At 34.4% G+C, this 15,867-nt stretch overlaps 1 long non-coding RNA gene across 1 annotated transcript in view; it reads left to right on the forward strand.

The window, feature by feature from the left end:
• Window positions 1-15,867, forward strand: part of LOC118615013 — a 39,512-nt gene that overhangs the window by 16,177 nt on the left and 7,468 nt on the right. The window contains exon 2 of the long non-coding RNA XR_004956250.1: window positions 11,763-11,837. This is a non-coding gene — a long non-coding RNA (uncharacterized LOC118615013). The remainder of the gene's footprint in view (window positions 1-11,762; window positions 11,838-15,867) is intronic.

The following is a 15,867-nucleotide window of genomic DNA, read 5'->3' on the forward strand; positions in this document are numbered from 1 at the left end:
GTCAAAGCTCATCTTTCTCTTTTTGAATTGAAATTATTGCATGCATGAGCTATTTACATATGAAGATAAGGCTTGTGAAAGTGACTACAGAGAAAGGGTCTAAAACGACCTAGTAATAGGTAGGAACAATTTAAAAAATCTTCATACACTGTACTTCAAGACAATACTTTAGGACAAAATATTTTTTGGTAGGTAACATAACTAATTCAAATACCAAATATATTTTAATAAAAAAATCACTTTAAACCATTATAATTCTGGAGGTATAACATAATAGTGATAAAGAGTACATCATATTTTGTATTTTATTTACATATTTGTGCCATTTTCTTAACCTTTAGAAAAAGTGTTTGAGTTGCATCAAATAACAAGTCTAGTTTATAGCCTAAATTGTTTCCTCCTGGCTGTTTTCTTTCACTTCTATACATATGGAGATGTTTCTGTGCTAGAGCTACCTTATTCTTTTAAAGTTATTACATGAGATAGTCTATAATTTATTTATACTTTCCTATTAATGAATATTTAGTTTCTTAGTTTACTTAGGTTTATAGTTGCTCATGACAAAGTTAGGAATCAGGTTTATTTAATGGGTGATATTTTCTTTTCTAACTCCTCTGGCTCGTTGCATACCTTTGAGAATGATCTTTTAAAACAAGCTCCAAAAGCCTTTAGAAAAGTATTATAGAAATTTATATCTACCTCAGGTCTATTTCTATGATTTAGCTGTATCAGAGAACCAGTAGTGTAGGTTTACTTTGAAACCCAGCAAAAATTAATACCACAGTTGGATTCTGGTCAAACCAGTTGCCGCTAACCCAGCTGTAGGATAGGATTTAAAGGTGACTCTTCCACACCCTAATGTCAACAATCAAATTTGGCCTTAACTTCTTTCTTTCTCTCCTTCTTTGATTACTCTCACGTAGTTGTTTGTGTACATGTCTGACTTCCTGGATCCTCTGAGGGTAAGGACCGTGCCTTATTCATCTCTTCATTATTCAAGGCTTTTACCACAGGGCCAGGCCCAGAGTGTGTTACTCAAGAAATGTGCTTTAGAGAAATAATTATACATAAGCTAGAAATTCTCATTCGTATTTCTGAATCTGAACAACTGTCTTTCAGCATTTTGAGTGGGATAAAGAAGAAATATGGATTTTTGGTACATACAACACTTAAATGTAGAATTTAAGAGCTGCCACGCAAGTTCAGAATCCTCTGTGGTTTTCCAGTGTTAGCTTCACTTCTATCACTAGCCGTGTCTCAATGCGAGGTGACTCTCATCCTGGCCTGTTCTGGCAGGAAAGAACTCTTTACCTGGTTTGCCTAATCTACATTGGCTTCTAGTTTCAACAAGAATTGTTTACATGCATTTAATTTTAGCTCTTGGGCTGTAACATGTCATTGTTCTTTTTGCTCATCTCCTGTCCTTACTTTTGGAAACAGGACAGGCATCTTTGGTTCTTGCTATTCCTGTTCTGTGTACTTTTAGATGGAATTTAGCTTTGCCCTTCAACTTTAATGGCATTCACTCCAAGATATTTTCCAGTCGTATTTCCTGCATAAGAAAACACAGGCTATGTCATCGGAAAGGGAAGTGGGTTTGAGGGGCATTATTTAAATTATTCAGGGAACTCGGGTCCTGGTTTGAAAGAAAGTCAAAGCAAGGTATTTGGATTGATTTATCGTATTTGATTGTTCTTCTATATTCAATTTACAGGATAACGCATTTGGCTCTTACTTAGTTTCACCTGTTATTGTCACAGTGAATCTGTAGGGAAAAAAATAGATTTGGGGCTTAGTTTTGAAAAATTCATGGTTAGTAGAATTATTTTTATTTATTTATTTTTTTCCAAATTTAGAGAGAAATGAATACCCTAGGACAATAATAGTGAACTGGGGGCAAAACAATGTTTTCCTAAGAGTAGGCCATGAAGATTGATAGTATTCAAAGCAGTCTTGGACAAGTGCTTTATAAAATCTCTTGCACAATTATTTCTTTATAGTACTTACACGATTGTGTTTCTTATTGATTTTCTATAAACAAGTTTTTTTTTATGATAAAAGGCTTAAAGATGTAAAATAAAGAGTTACCTTTGGGAGAAAAGATATTTATGGTTGCTTACTTCTACACCATGGCAGATATGAAATTATAAATTTTTTTAGTACAATTTTCATGTCAAGTGTAGTGACAGGAAATGCAATACACTGTAGAAAGTATCAGTTCGCCACCTAGAGGCTAGATGTGAAATTCAATATTTCTCTAAACTTACTTCAGTAAGAATTCATGAACTCATTCACTCATTCGTTCAATTATTTACTCATTAACAAGTAATTAAGTATCTACTAGGTTTAATTATTATGACAGTGCAGATTTAATAATCTATTCAAGAGCTATGAGCTCAAAGAAACTACAAAGTGTATCTTACTTTAATTGCACAGTTGCCTCTCTTTAAAAGCCTTTAGTTTTAAAGGAATGTAACTTAAATATCTGGACAATTCTAAGTATCCATATTTGGATTGCATATTGCTTTTAGCTTTTGGGCTATGATAAAACTTCATTGTTTTTTATTCATCCCATCCCCTTACAGTGTAGATGTTAGGCCTTCTCTATATAAATTAGAAAATAGAGCTTCAGAGAAATTAAAAAACAACTTCAAATTAAATAACAAGCTATTTCATTATAATACTAGTGTTTGAACCAAAGCCAATATGACTCTAGAGCAACATCACCTCACTCAATTCTAGTTCAATCCAGATGCTCATAAACAACCAGATTGCAGCCAGGGCTGTGGGTAGTGCCTCAGACTATCAACAAAGCAGGCTAGGAGAAGATTTAATGAAACCCAAAAACTAGACAGAGTATAAAAATGGTAGGTCGTTCATGTGTATGGATTCCTTGTGCCTGGAGGAATGAATTCCTAAATAACCCTGGAAGATGAGAGTAAACAGAGGGCTGGGGACAGTGGTGTGTGTAAGGGCCTCCTTTGCAGCTGGGTGACTAACATCATCAACAACCACATCTCATGTGATACAGAGAATATAATTTACAAACTAATGCAACATAAAACTCTCCTGCAGTTTGATTGGATTTTATTGTCATTTCTGCTGGGTAGACAGGGCTAGTATTCTCATGGCAAGTATATAGATGAGGAAACATATACTCAAGAGGTTCCCTGAATTTCAAGGCCACTTTCCTGCCAGAACCATCCCTAGGTTTTCCGATTTCAAATCAGTATTCTTTCTATCATTTCTCACTGTCAGAATCAACTTTGCTTTCTCTAACTTTTCTTAGCACATCTGTGGTTTCATACAACTCACCCCGCCCCTTAACTAAATAACTTAATGCCAAGGCAGAAATTCCCATGAAAACAGAAAACACATGTACCAGAGAGATTGATAATATAAGAGATAAAATAGACATAACGAGAAGGCACGTTGAAAAGTGGTGTCCATCGATGGAAAAAAGAGATGTATTGAGAGGAAAGGAAAGAGAAAATTAAAGGCAATGAGTCAGTTCTGAGATGGTGAGAACAAATGTTATAAGTGTACCTCAACCTTTTCAATAGGTGTGATCCTGTAGAATTGTATATAAGGTGAACAAAAGTGTAACACCCTGTGGAAATTGTCTCGTTGTTGGGACCCTCCATTTTTCAAAGTGGAGAAAACTCTGATTGACCTCTACTGTGTTTTCAGAGAGGACTTTTCCCAGCTGTGTACAGAAAACTTGAGAATGCCACACAAGCATAACCCTGAGACAATTTTTGTTTACCAGGAATATTTGCTTAAAAAAGAACATGTTTAGTTCTACTGCCTGGACATGTGATAATGTGCATGGTCACTTTCTATTGTAAATTTGAGAAAACTTAAACTTTCTGCATCTCTTGAAGGGTGGAGAACATCCTTTTAGGCTTTGAACTATTTCAGAAGAAATCTGACTGAAAAAGGCAGCACTGGAGACTGTATCTTATTTATTTTGTATTTTTCTCTGCATCCAACATATTTTTTTTTGATGATTGATAAAGGGTGCAATATTTTATTTAGATTCCAGGTATAATTATCTGATACTTTTAAATTATTTTATTAAAGACATTTGCAGACAGTTTACATTCAAAAATTAAACCAATTTGACGTAGGTTTCCCTCTAGTTGAAAAGAAAACTCATAGACTCCAAAGCAACGGTTTTCTTTTTGAAAAAAAAAAAAAATTAAAATTCACCCAGAAACAATAAAGAGTGGCCCTGAACCTTGTGCTTTTATTTATGCACAAGGTTTAAAGTTTAAATTTCTCAATATACCATAATCTCAGTGTAACTGGCCAAATTCCACAGTAGATAATAAGATCTAGTTTACCAGGGCAGATTTGGATGGGAAGAGCGAGCAGTCACACTACTTCTGGGAATCTATTAGCTAAGTTTGTTGTGTTTGACATGAGTGCTTGGCCTCACCTTACTTGTTGAGGGGACTAGCCCAGCAGGTTCTTTGGGTGAGATCACTGCTTGGCCGGCTCATTGCTGCACCTGGTAGGTAGAAAAAGCCATGAAATAAATGGCCTGACTTTGGGTCTCAGAAGTTCTCTTTCATATTTCCTCTCCCAAACTCCTTCTTCTGTCAGCTCTCTAAGGACTGAAGCATTAATTTATACTTTTGAAGTATAATTTTTATATATTTATATTTCCTTCATTTTTTCATTCAACAAATATTTACTGAATACCTATAATATGTCAGGTATTGACCCAAGCTCTGAAAGTATAATAGTGAACCAGATATTTCCTGCCTTCAAGGACCTATAAATGAATAATTATAATATTCAGTGAAAAATGTTACAATTCACAGAGCTCGGTAATTAAAATCTTTATTATTTCTGTCTTTAAAATGCAGAGAGTATACAACTATTCTTTGGAAAGATAAGACATAGAAATGTACGGATTTCAACACATAAAATTAATGAATGCATGCCCAGCTCCACCTTGCCCAATGGCTACCACTGCAGTGCTGAGAGCACTACTCTCCAGAGGCTTGAGCTACACTGACTCTAAGTGTCCTCAGGATGTTGTCTCACAAGTACTCAGATCCAGTATCAAGATAAAAATAAAAACAAAAACAAACAAACAAACATTGGTTTTATCATTGTTCAGGAAAGCAAAATGTATCACTGAACTTCTCAAAAAGCAGTGTTCAACACATGTCTCTGAATTCTTTTTCTTCAAACAATCATATAGGAATGAATATGCTTAAAAATCTCCTGATCAGGAACCCTCATTCACTGTTAGTGGGATTGAAGATTGGTATAGCCGCTATGAAAAACAGTATGGAGGTTTCTCAAAAAACTGAATATGGATATTCCTTTTTACCCAGCAATTGCACTTCTGAGTATTTATCCAAAGAACACCAAAACAATAATTCATAAAGATCTAAGCACTCCAATATTCATGGCAGCACAATTTACAATAGCCAAGATATGGAAGCAACCTAAATGCCCATCAACATATGATTGGATAAAGAAATTATGGTTCATATATATAACGGAATATTACTCAGCCATTAAAAAAGAATGAAATCCTACCATTTGCAATGACATGGATGGACCTAGAGGTTATTATGCTGAGTGAAATAACAAAAAGAACAAAATAATCAAAAATAGACTCACAAATATAGTGGACAATTTGGTGATGAACAGCGTGGAGGATAATTGGGGGGCTGGAAGAATAAGGCAAAGGGTTAAAGAAGTATAAATTAGTAGTTGATAGTTAGTAATGCAGTTAACATTAATATGATGGCTATGTGGAGGGCCAGAGGAGGGAGGAAGAATTTGGGGGGGATCATTTTATGAACTATATTGATGTCTAACCAATATACTGTATACCTGAAACTAATTTAAATAAATAAAATTTTTAAAAATCTTCTAATCAATTAAATCTATAATATACGTGACTGGTAATGTGTTGCCTTGCTTATGAAATCTACACGTGATTTGAGCATGTATTTGCAATAGAGTTTTATGATATTCCTATTAATAGGCTGTCATCATAATACCACTACAACACTTTATACAGGAATTATAGTTCCATCTGTTTCTTTTATTTTTTAGCTCCTTTCCTCCCTGAATTGTAAGGGACTATCACATCTATACTTTATATGTTTATGAAGCTTTAGTTTATTTGTGGGTATAATATCAACATTGATTAACCAACAAAAATTTATTGAATGCTTCTATGTGTTTGGGTTTTTCCAGTGTTGTTGAAGGATGATTGGCTAAAAATTTTCCCACATACATTGGTAATTTGAGAGTTTCTTTTTTAATCTATGAATTTTAAATACTGGTAAAGACTGTCTCCTACTCATAGCTTTTCTCTGTAGTAAGAAATTATTGTTTTTGAATAAAATAAGGTATTAATTACAGTTTAAATCTTTTCAATATTCACAGCAAATATTATATGAATACAGAGGATGTTCTGATTGAATTTGCCCTTCTCATGTACACACACACATTGTTTCAATTATCTTCAAACCTATGTAGCATTCAGTTGTTAAAATATTAATATACTTACCTGGATGAGTTTTCCCTGAAGGAATTTATAATCTAGTAGGTGAGAGATTTTCCCCTTTCAAAATGTGATACTACTTCCTCACTTTTTAGATACTACTTTATGAACGTAGTTGATTATGTTTTGTTTTCTAAACTTCAGTTGTTCATGTACCAACTTCATAACTTTTGTTATATTTTCATACCACCTGTGCTATTGTGCTTCTGTAAATATACTATTTTTCATAGTTAAATCTATTTAATAGTAATCCCTACCGTCACTAGGGTTGATGTGCTAGTGATAGAAGTTTCGAATATACTGCAATATATGACTTCTAAATTAAGTATTTTTCTCCTCTGTTCATCCCCAAGTCTTCTCAAGTACTCTCACTACTATACATATCATACTTTGAGAAGATTTACGTGTGCTGTTGAGAGTGAGGAGTGGCCATAAAAAATTAAATGCATAAATAATAAGAATAATCATAGGAATAGTAAGAAGAGCTATCATTTGTTGAAGACTTTACATGTGTCATTTATATTATTTAATCTTCACACAACTCTCACACAACTGTGAGACAAAAAGGCAGGAAAGAAGAAAGAGTGAAAGTGAAACTTTATTTTGCCTACGGTACCTGTAACACATTATAATGTTTTAATAGTTTTCTCTTTAGTTAGCTGAAATTTCACACCTGATTATTTTATAAAAATTTGAGTGTGATGGCAGCAGATTAAAAAACTTTTAATCATATATATTCGCTGTTAGTCAAACAAAATCATAATCCTAAAAAAAAGGATTATACCCATTATACCCATTCTAGGAATACCGGATTGAGCTGAAGAAATTAGATTAAAACTCATTTTTTTTAAATCTATTATTTTCTGCTTCCTCAGTTGCTAGTCTGTGAGCTTATCTTTGTCTATTGAATCAAGGCATTTGTTCAAAAGCTTTTGCATTCTCTGGTACCTAGCTTATTAAAGGCAAAAATCTTCTAGCTCTCTGCTAAAAAAATAATGAAATAAAGTTTTTAATAAACATATTATTATAAAATATTAGATTTAGAAGAGATCTAAGGGACCAAGACAATTTTTTTACTTTACAGAGGAAAAATGTTAAATCCAGCAATAATTAGAAAAAATTCTCCTGTATTTTCATAGTTGGTGTGTCCATCATAAAATTTATGATACACAGTTTTTTTTATTTACCTACTTGAATTTTGCTTTGAACATATTGTGAACTCCAAGTACAAACCATGCAGTCTTTGTTTCTCACCCTGCATTTTTAGCAGAATGTTTCATACTTAGTTGGTGCCAAATAATCATTTTTTTTGGCTAACTAAATGGTATGATATACCTCATAAACCTATCATTTAATTCTCCTTTGAAATAAACTTTTTAGATACTTAAACCTTAATCCATTATCTGTCTTCCTATAAAAGTACTTAAGATGGTGTATTTGACTGATACTTTGGTGAATAATAGAGACTTAGATTGCTGGAACAGTATGCTGTACATTGTCATGTTTATGTTTTCTGTGCATAGACAATATATTTCAGAACTGTCAAAACCAGACTGATGAAAAATCTAAAGATATATGGACTATGCTGATTATATATTTTCATTGGATATTGAAATGTTAGGAGCAATAAGAAATAATAAATTTATCTTTAACAATTATTATGGAACAAATCTAGAATATAAGATGCTTATAAGAAGGTTAAAATATGCTAGTTGTTTCATATAATTAAATCATCAAACAGTTACTTTAATTATTTTTTCCCTAGCTTGATTGAAATATAAGTGGTATATAAAAATGTACCTCGTTAATGTATACAATTTGATAAATTTGGGCATATGTTACTCGTATAATCATATGCTGAATATTTTTTACAGTAGTCTAATTAAAGTACAGTTTTGGTACTTCATGTGTTTGTTAGTACATGAAAACATAAATGTTTTGAAAATTTTACCCTTGGCCTTCTTATGTAAGTTGACATGTTTTTATTGTTGTTGTTGTTGTTGTTGTTACTATCCTGTAGATAATTGAATTATAGCACAGTAATTCTGTAAAAAAACAGTTTGTTTCTTAACACTCTTTGGTGTAAAGTAGAGTTTAAAAAGTGTTGTATTTCCAGGGTCCTGATTTTTACATGTGAAGGTCAATGCACCCTCCTTTTTAATCCTTGGGATTTTTTTTTTTTAAATAACTTGATGGAATATGAGCTTATCCTACCTCTTGGCATCTAGATTTTTTTCTTGCCAAATGAATCAGTTAGAGTGGAAATATTTAAAATGCAATTTTCATCTTGGTCGAGAAAAGAAGTTCCAAAGGAAATGGTATCTGAATAAGTTTCATTAAGGTCCTCACCTAACCCTCTGACCCTCTCCTGAGAACACTATTTTGTATTTAAGTTAGAAAGTACCAAAATGATCTTCTACTGCATATTTATTTTACAAGATCAATGCTCATGCTAGAAATTTTTTCTTTGAAGAAAGAAATGGGAAAATATTAGTTATTTATTGTGTGTGGCTTTTTCTTAATACCAAATCTCCCTCTACAAAAGATTTGAGGAGGTTTTATGAACACAAATAATATAGTAAGATTAAGAATGAAAAGGAAAAATACATAGATTTTTTAAAAAGGGGAAAAGGAAACATGAGTAGAACTGTAAGGTGAAAATAAATTGTTTCTGTTCTAGCATAGGGTACTTGCTGTTAAGTATTTATTATATATTGGACACAACACTGTTTAATCAAAATATCTGATCTAATTTAATGAAATAGTCACTGTTTTGAGTCTGTTTAGATTTTGTAGGTGTAGAAATTGAGGCTTAGCGAGGTTAATTCATTCAGCTACATGTTGCTCTTTAGTGGTGAAAGTGGGATTTGAGCCCTCTGGTAGTTTTACCCAGAGTCACCACTATAACCTTTTTAACTTGCTTTTTGACACAGATATTTATAGTAATTCACAGTTCTATCCCAGCAAATGTACAAATAACAACTTCATTAAGTTAATCATTTCTTTTTCCCAACTGTTAATTCTTAAGAAATGGACTAGGTTGGCATAGCAGTAATACGTTGGCTGTTGGTGGTGGTTGTGGTTTTGATGGAGGAAGTAGTCAGATACATAGGCTGTTCCTGCTTTTTGCCACAATGCAGGTCAGAAAGTAGATCATTTGAAGTCTACAGTTAGCCTTGGAGGTTGTATTTTTCACCAATCTTGGTGTTAACTAAACCATATAGACTTAGCAAATATGCTATAAAAGTGAAGATACAACACTACAAAATTCTACCATGATGTAAATTGCTCAAAATTGTGGCCTAAGCTGTTAAAAATCCTTATAAATCACCATGCACATTCATTAAACAATATTTTATATATACATACAATAATACAATACTACACTGCAGAAAGATAAATTGTACCTAAAATAAATTCATTGGCTAATTATTAGATAGGCTGCAACTTTGTTTGCACTGGACTTAGAACATAGGAAAAAATTTAGGGGCAACCTGAAAAGCTCGGATCTCTTGAGAAAGCTCTCAGCTTTTTGAACAGCTTCTTTTCCTCCAGATACATTTCCCTATAGCAAATGGAAGCCATCAGAATGATTCCCTAGACCTTAAAGCTATCTCAAAGTACTGAGATTTGTCTACTTGACAGTTTATTGAGCTAGATCGGAACAACAATTCAAGAAAAATGTAATGCCTCTCATTATGTCTTAGATACCATCCTAAGAACTTTATGCATATCATTAAATTTTTTTTTATAGAAACTTTTTGAGATATTATTATCGCCATTTTAGAGATTGAGAAACCACAGAGAGATCAGAGAAGTACAATAATTTGCCTTTCATGGCTACATCAATGATGGAGGCTGAATTTGAATCCAGACTTGTACAAAGCCCATATACTTAACCACTGGACTGTCTACTTGCCTCCTCAAAGAACTACTAAGGTTGTCATGGAGACTCGATTCTGTATATAGAAAGTTGCTTCAAGAAAGGAAAAAAGCAGGAGAATCTGGTACATAGGTTTAAACTGAGCCTCTGTGCTAAAATTGAAAGGAACTACTACATTCTATTCATTGGGTAGAGGTATATATACCATATTCAATGTATTTCTCCACTCCACACACTGTTCTAGGTAATAAAGGGATCTGGGAAGGGGGATTAGGAAATATATTCTATGTTGGGGTCATAGCCAAATCATAGTGTTAGCATCAGCCTCTTCTTCCTCCTACATCTGGTCTCCCCTTTGATGAGAAGAATAAGCCTCATTCTGTCTCAACTGTAGAGATCAATGAAAAGACTTCTGTCTTCTTGCCACCTGTACTTAAATAACTGAAAGCACAAATCAAAGGAGTTCTTTTGGGAAGGGTAGTAATGAGACACACTGGAAGAGATTTTTTTTTTTTAATCGTGGAGACCCAGAACCAAATCTTGGGGGCTGACACTTTTTAGTAGCATAGTCTACTTCACTTCTTTGAGCCCCAATTTATTTTTCTGAAAAATGAGATTGATCCAAATTACCCCCAGAGTTAAAATAAATATATAATACATGTGGTGCAGATAAACTCATGACACTAATAGATAAGTCTTTTCATCTCCTGTCTCCACAAGCTATCCTCTCATCCCCTTCTCATTTTGTCCCTCTCTTCCATTTTCTTCTCTTTTTCTTATTTATTTCTGTACCCAACAGTTTTTCATAAGCCTTAGAGTTTCATATTTGTATATTGTTACAGCAACTATTTGTAAAGATGACACTGACTCTTTGCATCCACTGATATGTGGTAGAAGTATTTCATCCTCACAAGTTTTAGGAATAGTCTGGGTGCTGGTGAACTGGTGAGAGAGTAGCAGTTATTTCTGAGATTTAATTTTGACTTGGGCATTGAGGAGAAATCCAGTCACGACTGTTGCAACTCTATGCTTCCAGGAACTGGGCAACTGAACTTACTGCTTACGATGGATTAATCAAGCAAAAAGTATGAAATGAGCAGAGCAGTTTATAACATTATACTTTATTACAAATTATAAAATGTATTTGATAATGATTATTTATGATTCTTATAGCTTCAGTCTATATTGTACATAATCCCTATGTCATTTTATGATTCGCGCTGTTTCCATTAAAGAAAATTTATTGCAAAACATAGTTAATTAGTATAACTAATTAACTCCTAAATAGAGTTATATAGTAGGTCCTTGTTTCTATTTTTTTGTCTCTATTTTCTCTTTAAGGAGATTTTGAGATCCAGCTTTTTCGTGGTTGAACACTGGATGAGAAAACATTAAGAAGGAAATCCCAAAGATGATGTAAGTAATTGGGATTTCATGAACAACTAGCTTGTCACGGTCGTCCTGTAAGTGTCTTTCTGTACTAACCCCATTTCTCCAGGAAGTCGTGTGCCTCTAAGGTTGATGCTGATATGAAATCTCCAAACTGGAGCAGGCTCTGAGAGGGAGGGGGCCTGCCAAAGGCACACACCAACCAGAGCTCCTCATCATATTGGCCCAACCCTTCTGATCCTGCATTTCTCAACAAAATCTCTCTTTCTCCAATCTTGCTTGATTCCTGTGGAATAATTTACATTGAATTGCATGAAAGAATCTGTTTATGGGGTTAGTTTGGCAGTTAGAGTTCTCCATCGTGTTTTCATATTTCACAATTAATTTCGTAATTTGCATATACACTTTTCTCGCAGGCATAGTTCATTCTCAGGTCCCTTTAAGTTAAATGTCTTTAATTGCATCATTTACAGTTTTACTTTTTTTTTTCTGGATAATTCATAGAATATACTGAGTCAACAATCCATGTTAAGGAAAGTGTAGGACAAATAAATGGATTTTTGAACCACCTTGGGTGATGGAATAAGATGTTTGAGAGAACACTGGAAAAGTGGGGAGGTTGGAGGGGAGGTATGTGAGAATGTTCCATTACTCTTGCTTCAACTCTACCCTCCTTTGTCATTTTGGTGGCCATTTTGAGAATGAGAAATATTGATGACAAACCTTGTCTTATTTGAAAATGGGAATCATAACGGTGCTTACCTCATAGAGATTCAAATAAAGATTCAAATAAAATAATTTGCGTAAGAGGTATAGCACTATGCTATTCATTCTGTAAGGATTCAACAAATCTCAGCTATTCAGCTGATATATTACTCTTACTTCCAAAATGCTATCGTTCAAACCTTTCTCAGTTGGTGTTTCTAAATAACTTCTAATAACTAGGCTAATATGCTCTGTGGTTCTTCTAGGATTCAAGCATTACGATGAAACATATTAGAAACATTTCCTGAGTCAGTACTGCTTTCCAGGATAAAACTGTGATAGCTATTTGAAATGATTCTAATTCCAAAGAAATCATCTGAGGAAATAATAACCTTTTAGACATTAACCCTAATTAAATAAAATTCCCAAACAGGTCATTACCATCTGAAAAATAGTTTTAGTTTAAATGGAATGGCCAGTGAATATAGGCAAAACTCTGTACTGTTCTGTCTTAACACAAACCTCTGTGGATTTACCTAAGAAACGCAGCACTTCAGAGATGAGTGTAAGTATTGTAGGTCCTTTACTCATAAAGCTCCTTTATCTTCTCCTTTGAGAGCTCTACCTTCACACCACTTCCTATATGTCACCCTCCGTAACCTTTTGCTTTTACACAAGCGAGCAACAGGGACTGGCCTTTAGACCAGCCAGAGCACATGGGCCAACTTTTAATAGCAAAGCAAAACGCTAAAGCCTCAAATAGGTGCAAAAGAGGAACATAGGTTTCCTTCATAGAGTTGAAATGGCTCTAATTAAGACCAAGTGCCTTGAAGTCGGACAGACCTGAATTTGAATATCAGTTCAAATGGTAAAATTTGTTCATAAACTTAGACATAATGAATAACGTTATTAAATAATATGTACTTCACGGGATCGTAATAAAAAGGAAGTGAAATAATATTTGTAGAGAGCTTCATAGATTGGCCAGCATATAGCAAACATTTAACAATTAGTAGCTATTATTTTTCCTCAAAATATTTATTTTGGCCTCCTAGCAAACATCGGTCTTTTGTAGATTCCATCACAAAAACTTGGAAAAGAAAAAATGGCCTGAACATTTAGACAACTGTCCTTTCCCTTAGAACCAAGAGAGGTACTTTTGTTCTAAAATATCCAGATCATTCATATCACTTAACTTACTCAAGTACTTGCCAAATCTACACCTCTTTTTTACACGATGGGAAAACATTTAAAAAGTTGCATGCACACACACACACACACACACATCTAAGTATGTGTATCTGAATATACTTCTATGACACGTTGCTCATCTGTTCTCTCTTATGACTATAACCCTGTGAGGTGGGTTTTATATTATTCTTTCTTTGTGATGGAAGGAAAACAGAACCTGAAGCAACTGGGCCAGGTCAAAGGCCTTTTAGCCAATTAGGGATAGAGCTGGGGCGTCCTAACCCCTTTCCAATTTTTGTTGCTTTCTACTGCTCATGGAAGTGAAGTACGTTAGATCTTGGCTGCCAAGGAATCCCAGCTGAGAGGTAACTAAAGGAAACAGCATGGCTGAAATCCAGTTAAAAGTTAAAATCCCATTGGGCAATTTCTCCTTAATTTACAATTGCTGTCACTCCCCTGTCTAGCCTCTTTACAAACAGCAGGCCTGTTAGCAAGAGCTCTTGGAGAACAGTGAATGCTTCCTAAGGGATCAGTGATTACTTTGGCTGGATTCTGCTGTGGCTGTTTTCTGGCAATGAAGAGACTATAGTCAGACAATCTGAGGTGGTGGTAACTATTTTCTAATAACCACCTCAGGCTTTTGGCACCTAATTTTCTGGTACTGTCTAGGGAAGTTCTTTATGCTAATTAATGCTACTTATCATTTTGTTGAGAAATCTGACACTATCTGAGAAACTGCTCACCTCAGTGGGATCCAGTGTGCGCCCTGAGAAGTGCTTAAAGAGGGTTCTGATCATCTCTGACAAGCAAACAGCAGAGAGGTTTTTAAAGATTGTCCCAGTTTGCATAGCTTCTTTCATCCGTGGTTCCATGGTGTTTGAAATCAGGTTGTAGTCCTGAGTTAATGACACAGGAAACATGTTGATGCTTGTATTGCCTACTTGGTTTTCTTGAACCTCACATGGACTGGCTTCATCCTGTCCCGAAGTCCATAGCACTATATCTTCCTTTCCACTTCCTGTGCAGGCCTTCCTCTGGTTTGTGGGCTGTGTTATTTGTCTTGTTCCTTCAAGGCACACATTGAGTTGCTGGTCAAATAGAGTTTAATATGAGTGACTTCTGCTACCTGCTAGTCATCCAATCCCAGGCTTGGGTTTTCTTTCCCTATTTTTTAAACCCCAAAGAGCTCTTTTTTCCTCTTTTCAAATTTGTTTATGCTTTTCTCTTTCAACTCACCCTCCATGTTTCATAGTGATTAAGCAGGAGTTAGGCCTCTTTCTGAAAACTTGATTCTGTAATACCTTTATTCCTAAAGAGTTACATTTACAAGACTAACATAAATATATTAAACTTGGTATTGGTTTGATGACTGGTTATTTATATAAGAGTTTACTTAAAATCTCTGCTAATCTATCTGAATTTCCTTCTAAAGTCAGTTACATATAATACCTCTAAAAACTAATTTCCTGTATTTTCAGTTTGGCCACCTCCCTTTGGGACTCTGCAGGGTTAATAAATCACAGAGATTAGGTCTTCATATGGGAAGTATGACAGCTCTAACATAGGTAAATACTGCTTAAGAAGAACCTACATTTCAAGAAAGGTTGGAAATTTTTTGGAGACTCATAATGTACTCCATGTAATCAGTTACCACAGTGAACTTTCTCCCTCTGGTTGATATTATATTCACATTGAATCATCCAGGGAGTTTGTTTTAGCCTATACATAGCATATATGCTTCTGATCTGGGTAGATAAATCAGCCTTATAGATTTAAAGGAGATTACATCAACTCTTTCCCCAGGAGGGAAGTTTCTGAGTTAGTCAAGAATCTGTGAAACTTAGCTCTGAACATTTCACTAGCTGCAGTTTATAATAAAATCTACTTTAGCCTAGGGTTAAGTGACAGCTATGGTCTTCACAGCATGGTGAGGGACCCTGGTGGCCAGATAAAGGGAAGCCCCTTATTCTCATTTCTGACTTCCCTGCAAACTTATATATTATGACCTTAATAGAAGGGCTTATTGCTTCTTCCACTAAATTAAAAAAAAATAATTACAAATTTTAATGCTTTCCTCTAATTAAAAATAAAATTACAGGATTGTATTACTCTTCCAGCACCCTTAAAGTTGTCAAAGTTGGCCTGGGGACTATCTGAGGCC

Source organism: Rousettus aegyptiacus, unplaced genomic scaffold (assembly GCF_014176215.1).
Source record: "Rousettus aegyptiacus isolate mRouAeg1 unplaced genomic scaffold, mRouAeg1.p scaffold_m13_p_3, whole genome shotgun sequence".
NCBI classification, from domain to species: domain Eukaryota; kingdom Metazoa; phylum Chordata; class Mammalia; order Chiroptera; family Pteropodidae; genus Rousettus; species Rousettus aegyptiacus.